Genomic DNA, 10,423 nt, shown 5'->3' with positions numbered 1-10,423 from the left:
AATATTGCTAGATTTGTTACTAACAAAGAGGGCAAACCCAATATATTTGATGTCCCATACCTCACTGAGTATTAAGGGGACATGAATATAACCTGTCATTTCAATCTGCCGTTTTATTTCATATTTGCTCTTAGACTGATCTATCCTCTTATACGATAGGGGTATATACTTCATTCAAGTATATAATTATACGGAACTGCTAGACGTGGTCAGTAACGTACAGTGTATGGGTCAAAAGAGCTTAGACTTGGCAACGGACAATACAATTCTCTAAACCTCCGCTTTGCATGCCATTTCTAATAATATTAACTTTCTGTTTTAGCTAAGAAGTTATGCCAATACAAATATATCTACACGATTCGAGCGTCATACAATCTCGGTTGTTGAGCTTCTATCTCAGGTAAGTAATTGCTAGATTATGCGATTCACCTTAATCTCCTCATGAATATATTCATAATATCCCATTAATATAATACTTTATAAAAACAAATCTATTTAGGTTTCATATCCTGACTTTCATATTTCGGGTGACATTTTAATGAGTTATCCAGGATAGAGTGTATTCATTTGGCGCTCGTTTAGCAGCGAAATGATAGGCCGTCTGGTGATATATATTTCTTTAAACGAAATGGTATAGCAGCAATTCAACATTCATCTGTTGCAATATAAAGACACAGAGTTATGAATAAGTATGTTTTAGATGCGATTCATATATGATATGTCTACCGGGCATGGTGGCTCAGTGGTTAGAGCGCCCGCCTCGTGAACGGGAGGTCGTGGGTTCGAACCCCGGCCGAGTCATACCAAAGACTTATAAACATGGGACCTTCTGCCTTCTAGCTAGGCGCTCAGCATATTAGATTGGAGAAGGGTAGAAATAACATATTATGTTATGCAGGGCCCGCTGGAAGAGCAGTTTCATAACTGAAGTGGGCTACCCTGGGTAAATAAAACGTTATTATTTATTATTATTATTATAGACTAGTGTCTAACATGAATCGATATATACATTCACTGATACAATATAAGCTTTGTTTCCCTCTTTAATGTGATTCGAGACGAAGCAAGTACACTTTTAGTTGAATAAGATTGACCCTTTCATTGCTTCGGTCAACTAAGGGAACAAACGAATGTCTGCTATAGTCGGATGTTGTCACTTGCACAATAGTTAGTTATAATATACTTTAAAGCAACGTGGAAATTTAGAAGCTTAATCGGTAGCAGATAGAGATAAAAACAACACTAGACCTATTGTCAAAGCGACGTCTAACGTATTCTGTCGACTGGCGAATGTTTCCGATTTGGACAGGCCTCATGCAATCAACATGATCAAGTACCCTAATCGGTAGTCCATAAATATTGAAGTATCGTAATTAATAAACCTAGAAATGACCTGTCAACACCTTTAAGCGTGACCCCGTAAAAGTACAGCTCAAAAACACACGACCCATGGTCAACAGGCATGGCAGAGAAGACGGCACATTGTAACAGAATCAAATTAACGTACGTCATCGTATTACAGTGTACCTCTCAACTATGGTGGCCCTGAAGGGACATCGCGAATAGACTAAATCGTGAAAAATATGCGATAAAATTCACGATATCGTCAATTTTATCGCATATTTTTCACGAAGAAATTCACGAAATTGACGATATCGTGAACTTTATCGTGAACTTTTCACGATGAAATTGACGATATCGTGAATTTTATCGTGAAAAGTTCACGATATAAAGTTCACGATATCGTCAATTTTATCGTGTACTCTATCGTGTACTCTATCGTGTACTCTCCTGACGGGCGCTTCGTAAACAAAACCAGCCCTAGCTGGGGGAGACAGAGAGAAGGAAAAAAGGGAAAGGGAAAGAGAAGATAAAAGGAAAGAAAGAATAATAAGAAGAAAAGAGGGAAACGGGGGGGGGGGGGCGAAGGGCTCTTGCCTCCTCCTCACTCCCCCCCCCCCGCCAAAAAATAAATAAGGAGAGAGAGAGAAGGAAAAGGGAAAGGGAAAGAAAATATAAAAGGAAAGAAAGAAGAGGAAGAAGGAAAGAGGGAAACGGGGGAAGGGCGAAAGGCTCTTACCTCCCCCCCCCCCCGCCAAAAAAATAAATAAGAGAGAGAGAGAGAGAGAGAGAAGGGAAAGGGAAAGAAAGAAGAGGAATAAGAGGGAAACAGGGGAAGGGCGAAGGGCTCTTGCCTCCTCCCCCCCCCCCGCCAAAAATAAATAAGAGAGAGAAGGGAAAGGGAAAGAAAATATAAAAGGAAAGAAAGAAGAGGAATAAGAAGGAAAGAGGGAAACGGGGGAAGGGCGAAGGGCTCTTGCCTCCTCCCTCCCCACCCCCCGCCAAAAAAATAAATAAGAGATAGGGAGAGAAGGGAAAGGGAAAGGGAAAGAGAAGATAAAAGGAAAGAAAGAAGAGGAAGAAGAAGAAGAAAAGAGGGAAACGGGGGCGAAGGGCTCTTGCATCCCCCCGCCCAAAAAATAAATAAGAGAGAGAGAGAGAGAGAGAAGGGAAAGGGAAAGAGAATAAAAAAGGAAAGGAAGAAGAATAAGAAGAAAAGAGGGGCTCTTGCCTCCTCCCCCCCTCCCGCGCCAACAAATAAATAGGAGAGAGAGAGAGAGATAGAGAGAAGGGAAAGGGAAAGGGAAAGAAAATATAAAAGGAAAGAAAGAAGAAGAAGACGGAAAGAGGGAAACGGGGGAAGGGCGAAAGGCTCTTACCTCCCCCTCCCCCCTCCCGCCATAAAGGGAAAGAGAAGGGAGAGGGAAAGAAAATATAAAAGGAAAGAAAGAAGAGGAAAAAGAATAAGAAAAGAGGGAAACAGGGGCGAAGGGCTCTTGCCTCCTTTCTTTTCTTTCTTTTCCTTTCTTTCCTATTCTCCCTCTTTTTCGTTTTTCTCTTTCTTCTTCTCTTTCCCTTTCCTTCTCTCTCTCTCTTATTTATTTTTGGCGGGGGGCGGGGGGGGGGGGAGGCAAAAGCCCTTTGCCCCCGTTTCCCTCTTTTCTTCTTCTTCCCCTTCTTTCTTTCCTTTTATCTTCTCTTTCCCTTTCCCTTTCCCTTCTCTCTCTCTCTCTGATTTATTTTTTGGCGGGGAGGGGGGGGGGGGGAGTGAGGAGGAGGCAAGAGCCCTTCGCCCCCCCCCGTTTCCCTCTTTTCTTCTTATTATTCTTTCTTTCCTTTTATCTTCTCTTTCCCTTTCCCTTTTTTCCTTCTCTCTGTCTCCCCCAGCTAGGGCTGGTTTTGTTTACGAAGCGCCCGTCAGGAGAGTACACGATAGAGTACACGATAGAGTACACGATAAAATTGACGATATCGTGAACTTTATATCGTGAACTTTTCACGATAAAATTCACGATATCGTCAATTTCATCGTGAAAAGTTCACGATAAAGTTCACGATATCGTCAATTTCGTGAATTTCTTCGTGAAAAATATGCGATAAAATTGACGATATCGTGAATTTTATCGCATATTTTTCACGATTTAGTCTATTCGCGATGTCCCTTCAGAGCCACCATACTCAACTGCTTCAAAATGGCGACTGACAGAATTCAATTTCGCTATATCTGTATATTGTGTGCACTGTCAGCCTGTGGTATGTTGGTGAAGGCGCTTAGCTCCCAAGGGAGAAGTCCTTGGTTCGATTCTAGCTCGGTGCTTTATACACTCTTGGACATTTGTCCCTCTATATCAATGCGTACAAAATAGGTAGCAATGATGGGGTTAATAATAATTGCAGAGCCTGCAGGGGAGTAGTATTGATACTGATATGGTTACCATGCATAAGACCAAATCATTGGGATTTACCAGTATTTTTCGCAAAAGTGTTACAGATTGGCCTAACCTGTCTTATAATGTCTATAGGCTTACATCAATTGAGTTTTTAGTGTTTTTTTCCCATCAATTTTTCTATAGTGATACGCCATACTCGAATGATAATATTCAGCTGAACTTCACTGATACACTCACCTGAACAGGCTTCCAAGCATTTGAAGAAACACATGCAAATGATACTTACTTAAATATATATATATTAATGTTAAAAATACGACTAGCCATTAATTTTAAGAAATAGGCATCATTTTTAGCTGACACAGTCTTAGTACACATGTACGATTGTTGCTATGTCGGCAACTGTTAGGGGGCACGTACAATCATTCATCAATAGAGACTTTTAGATTTGCGTGGACTGATACGTGTGACGTCCATTCAAGGCAGTGCATTAAAAGGACGTCGGCCGTATAGCAATCCACGTTGTCGTTGTGCAAATCTAAAAGTCCCTAATGTGAGAAGGACCACGGACATGAAAGACAATCTCTCTATTATTGCTGTATTTAACATACAATGGGTGTATCCAACAATAAAACATAATACAGATATCACTTCGAAAGAGTGTTCGAAGACGGGTAGGTCGGGTAATCCTCGGGGAAAGTAAGTATTATTTTCAGATCAATGTATTGTAAGATACGCGTCGAATTCGCATACATATTGGATGTCACATGTCGTGCCCGATCAACCGTAGCCACAATGAATTTTAAATATGACAGTAATAACTACAGCTCCGGACTGAGAGTGGCTTTCACAATATGCCCTAAAGTTCATGGTCATATCCAGGGGAGGCGATTTTTTGTTCATGACCGGGGGGGGGGGGGCGAAATGTGAGGGACGAGGGAGCATAGTGAACGAGAGGGGCGAAGGTGGCGGAAGTGACTACCCCCTCACAGAAATAGAGATTTCTACAACATTTACTTGTACATTTTGTAGGATATTATGCGAGGTTGCGTAGCGACCGAGCGAGAATGTTTTTGCCTTTTTATTAGTCTAACCGCTGCACTCTTGGGCCCTCCATAACATACATGTGTTGCAGTCTTTAGTCAGTTTTTGCTATAATTTATGGGGGCACTTTTTCAAACTTTCCAGGGGGGGGGGGGGACGATCCCCCTAAACAAAATTGAGGGGAGACGTTTCCCCTCTTCCCACGGGATCTCCGCCCCTGGTCATATCTATACTCTAAGTATATCACAGGCGTGTTTGGACCATAGACGCAATAAAAGACTGGGCCTTTATGGCAATAACTACCGGATTATCCCGATTCCCACGGTTATCCCCGAAGACAATTGCAACATGGGGAACTCAAAATTTAGCAGACCCCCATATGATTTCCTTTGTATAGATTGCCACTCAAAAATTTCACAGCAATGGCCATGTCGGTGGCCGAAGTGGAGTAAGTGCTCCTTTCGAGAGCCTTACCACAGGCGCTTTATTTTTGAATTCGTACTGCGACCGGAGTAGGTTACGGTCTACTCTACAGTTATAACTTTTGATTTATCAAATCAAATTGAATTCCTCATCAGTACAATCGTTTAAAATGATCACACGTCTTGTCTAAAATGCTCCTGAGTATAAAAGCTATTATTCATCAGCAAAATGACAGATTATATTGAGACTTTGTCAGATTTACATGTAGGTCATAATGGTTCACATGGTATATAAATAATTAGTTTTTCAAATATATGCATAATAATTATGAAAACTATGAAAAAAAAGGCAAAAATTATTGTTTATCTGACCAGTTTCTTAAATTGTTAATCTGTTGTTCTATGAGTCTTTCTCTTTGCCTTCTCCATTCTTCGTTTTTATGTTTCTACTGTTTCAGTTGAATTTGAAATTCCATTTTGTTCTTTCTTATTTCTACGATCTCACTCTCCAATGTCCTCTCTCTCTCTCTCTCTCTCTCTAACATTATATTAATGTTATTGTCGACTACACTATACTTTCCTTTGCTCTTTTCTTCTTCTCTATATTATACAATTCAAACCACTCTGTCTTCCAGTCTGTGTCATAATGCATTCATAATCTGATAATACAGCCGTTGCTGTTTGTCAAGCCATGTCGGCTTGCGAGTAAAGACCCTTTATACTAAGCACTCGTCATGTATCACGATAAGCACCTTTTAGCTGTTAGTAGACGTCTCATAAAAGGTGTTGCAGTTTATCAGCATCAGAGTTAAAGGCAGAATACGAATCCTTCCGTCAACGAAAATGAAGTACTCAAAGATTACAAAAAAAGAAATGTTTCCATACTAAAATGATTCATAGTAGTATCATGAATGTAACTTTCTATCCCTCCCTCCTCCTCTCTGCACATTTCTCCCAATTACCCTTTTCTATCTATCTTTCTTCCTCTCCTAACTCTTATGCAACGCTGCATATTGTATGTATTGTTATGTTAATTTTCTAGAGGACGTCAACTCGAGCTTTAATATGCTACAGACGAGCCCTTTTCTGCATAAACCAAGTCATTATCATACATCTAAAGTTATACGATTGTAAATGCATATGTGTTTATATTTATGGAATAAATAAACACTAGATCAAATTAAACCAAATCAAATCAATTAAAAAGTAATAACATCAGCAAATAAAACGGACTTGGTATGAGTTATTTTAGTTAGAAGGGAAAGTTGAGTTACATTAGTAGAGTAATGAGCAGTGAAATTTGAGAACGACAGGCTTCTAGTCTGGGACGATCGTACATGCAATTGATCTGGAACAGCATATGTCTCCTCATAATTCAATTGGTAGGAACTTGGGAGGAAATAACAATGCAGATGTATCCGCGAAGGTGTCAAAAGTATAATTCAGTATCACACCTACATTTTGGATGATCCCTACTTTATTCATAAGTTAGGGTGCTTCTCTTTTTTCTTCTTTAATAATGAATAGCGGAACTACCACAATATATTATTCATTAGACCTATGATAGAGAACTTTACTGAAATTATACATTTTGAAGGGCCATGTCTGTTTGTATCATGTAGGAGTGTCTGGAATGGTGGAAAATTCAGCCACCTGTGAATGTAATGGAATGGGATTCGATTACCTTTTGAGCGCCATAGAATGATGGCACGAAATAAATGCATATTAGCATAATTATTATGAATACGAGCATAAATTATCGGTATTTGAATGAATTAGAAAATATATATATCTGTATAGTGAGTCTGTGCCTATTTTTGACCGGCTTTCCACATTTCTGCTTCCACGGGGTGTGTTAAAATGAAACATACATTATATTCTATTCTCTAAACTAACAAAATGGGGTGAAATGTAATTAAATCACCTTTGCTCGTAATGCTCGTTTTGGCTATTTTCCTATGGGTGTCGCAAATGAAACTGCAGATGATACTGATCTGTAATTTTCAAGCATATTGTACGACGCAGACCTTCATATACATAAATTATGTAGATCTCAATCGTCCTGTGTTATCACTTGAATCATGAATTATAATGATAGAACGAAGTAAATATCCGATGTTGCAGGGATGATGCAGAGTGATGTGTGTGGGTACAGCCGTATATTATGAATTTCTATTCGGTCGGATCTGTATGGATTTAAAGTGATGGATTGGTAGTGGATGATTTCTGTGTCACGCTCGCACATTAATGCGCATAATGATTGTTTCTTTCTTTTGCTCATTCCTCTTTCTTCCCCTCTCTCCTCCCCTCTCCCTCCTCTCTCTCTCTTCCCCCTCCCTTCTCTCTCTCCCACCTCTCTCTCTCTCTCTTCCTCCCTCTCTCTCTCTCCCTCTCTCTCCCTCTCCCTCTCTCCCTTGTCTCTCTTTCCCACCTCTATTTCCCATATCTCCTCTCTATCTCTCTCTATCTTTCTCTCGCCCTTCTTGCACTCTCCCTCTCTGGATCTATCCGTTTCCCCTTCGTCTTCCCCTCTTCAACTCTTTGCCCCTCCCTCACCCTCTCTCTCTCTCTCTCTCTCTCTCTCTTTCTCTCTCTCTCTCTCTCTTCTTATGTCTCCCGCAGAGACTAGGATGCAGAGAAGGCAAAATATAGGGATAGAGGTGGAGAATATTAGAAGGTAGCGAAAGAGACGTAACATACAGAAGCATATCATATTCAGAAAAAGAGAGTCTAAGGGGAAGAGAAAGAGAGTGAGAAAGAGAGAAAGGGAAATGAGAGAAAGATAATGAGAGAAAGAGAGAGAGAGAGAGAGAGGAATAGAGAGAGAGAGAGGGACGGGATGGAATTAGTCAAAGAGAGAAAAGAAAGATTACATTATACTGCGGTTCAATTCCTCTCTCTTTTTTTTGGAGAGTGAAATGCAATGCGGCACATTTGTCTTTTCCATGCAGATAGAACTCTTGAATAGTGCAGACCTCTGGTTTTATGCAAGGAAATCATTTTTCACTGTTCGGTCTTGTTAGAAATAGTTATTGGGAGGATGCAAATCTAACCATATATATTCCTTTTTCAAAACCTGAAGCATGACACACATACAACTAGATTATCCATACCCCTTGTCAATTTAATTTTGTTTTCGTTACTCAAGAATGAAAGGTGGACTGGTTGAATTAGGGTCTTTGTTTAATACTTTTAGATGTAAGCTTTAATATGTCGAATTCTCAAGAAACATAGTTTTAGACAAATCAATTTTTCACATACTTCAAAATGATAAAACTTGTAAAGGGTATGAAAAATCTTGTTGACCGTCGATTCTAAAACACCTTTCAGAATAAAGTGCAGTGAGTCTTTAAAAGGAAGACTTTTAGAATGATTTTAAAGGTTACCATGCAGGGTAACCTGAAGCTACGCGCAACGATTTTTTTTCTTTTTCACATTTGGTATTTTTTGGGACATAGTTGATATAATCAAACACAATATTGCCGTAGAGTATGATAAGTAGGTTAAGAGTTGACGTTTTACCAGTTGTCTTGTTTTACTTGCCCTGCGTGCTTCAAGCAATTTTTTCGCAGGCATTAATGAGAACGCAGAAACAATGCATCAATTAGCACATTAATTGACTTTTCGGTGGAACCCACTGGGTGTGTGTTTATGTAGTACAGTTAATTAATGTCGCGTTATGCCCAATCATGGTGGCTACTAATAGAAACCTGTATTGCGAGTACTATTTGACCTTTCAGATGTAATGTGGAGGGTGGAAAAGCCTTAAGCAAAATAAGGTCGAGATACATGTATATGTAAATGCATATTTGTCAGTACAGACACAAGGCGAGTATGAATGATGATGCGAGAATTTCTTTGAATTTTTGTCTCTTTTAATAATGATGATAATCATTTACTGATGTATTCCTACCACGGTAAGCATGAAATCTGAATTAGAATCGTTACAATCCTCCTTTTGAATGCTTGCTGTCTGTGTATCATTCACCTTCCAACACTCTGCGATGTTTTGTGTCCCAAACAAACAAACAAACTACACAATAATTCACTACAATGTCATTCCGAGTCAATTTCTTTTCAATTGTTAAAAAAAAAATTTTTTGGCTCGCACCCTGTAAATATAGATCACGTGTTTGATCTGTAACTAAAAACAAGTCAGAAAAAATTTTTGATAATGAAAACTTTCAGCATAATCATATACATCATATTTTTAATAATTATGTACTACATAAGCAATCGTTCCCAGTTGACTCCAGATAGATTCGTCATATTGAAGTCACATGAATCTAGAACTTTACTTTATTTTCACGTTGAAGAGATTAGGATTTTTCATACCGACTACACTTCGTATACGTCCACCAAGAACGTGAAAGAGATAATGTGATGTGAGTTAGAAAGGGAAACATGATCGCTTCATCATAATTGTGAAAAGAAGACAGCTACAGTGGTTTTGGCAAGTAAATAGATGGAAGAATAGCTTGGCAAATATCATCTTGCAAGGAACTGATGGGAGGAGAAAGAGAGGCAGACCAACTAGGACATGGACTGATAACATCAGGCAGTGGACGGGCATCTCATTTGAGCAGCTGACTAGAACAGCTAAAGACGGGAAGTTATGGAGGATCTGTGTCTTAAGGTTCATTTCATTGTCGCCCCCACGGCCTCCAAGTTATGGAAATAAATAGATGGATAAAAAATAAAGACTCCTTGTGACCACGCCCCCAATTAACATAGATATAATGATACAAGCAGCTGTAAATGTTAGAGGAAAGATAGAACATCAAACAGTAACTTCTTGCGTTCCGACAAACGTTTTTGTGTCGGTCATATTTCTATTCTGAGGAAAAGTTTGTGCTCATGTCAGAAAACTGAAGAAATTTGAACTTTCACTTGTCAGAATGTTAACCTGCAAACTGTTGGGCAAAGTTAGGCGCATCGCCTCTCCCACCCTCTTTAAAATTCTTACGGCGATGCCCCTGGAGCCTGGCGTTTGCATATTTTTATGCTGTAGGTCATTATAATACAATATATAATGTTATACAGATAATGGTGTCTTTAGAACTATTGAACTACTGGTACAAATCTGTAACCTTGTTATGAGGCAATTTATGACCATAATTGCATAGTGCTTGATTTCGGGTGTTGAATTTCTCTGCCACGCGGGATATGAACTCTTTGGGGGAATTTCCTCTCCTGGTCGTCGCAATTTCCACATCAGAGTAAGAT

The 10,423-nt window shown here is 39.4% G+C and overlaps 1 non-coding gene across 1 annotated transcript; it reads left to right on the top strand.

Moving 5' to 3' along the window:
* The first annotated feature begins 728 nt into the window (after window positions 1–728).
* On the top strand, window positions 729–801 carry TRNAT-CGU. Its single transcript has one exon. It is a non-coding gene; the product is annotated as a tRNA-Thr (tRNA).
* The last annotated feature ends 9,622 nt before the right edge of the window (window positions 802–10,423 follow it).

The sequence above is a fragment of the Strongylocentrotus purpuratus genome, unplaced genomic scaffold (assembly GCF_000002235.5).
Source record: "Strongylocentrotus purpuratus isolate Spur 01 unplaced genomic scaffold, Spur_5.0 spur5_scaffold_19, whole genome shotgun sequence".
Taxonomy (NCBI): Eukaryota; Metazoa; Echinodermata; class Echinoidea; order Camarodonta; family Strongylocentrotidae; genus Strongylocentrotus; species Strongylocentrotus purpuratus.
The sequence above is the reverse complement of the archived record's forward strand: the minus strand, read 5'-3'. Positions and strand labels throughout refer to the sequence as shown.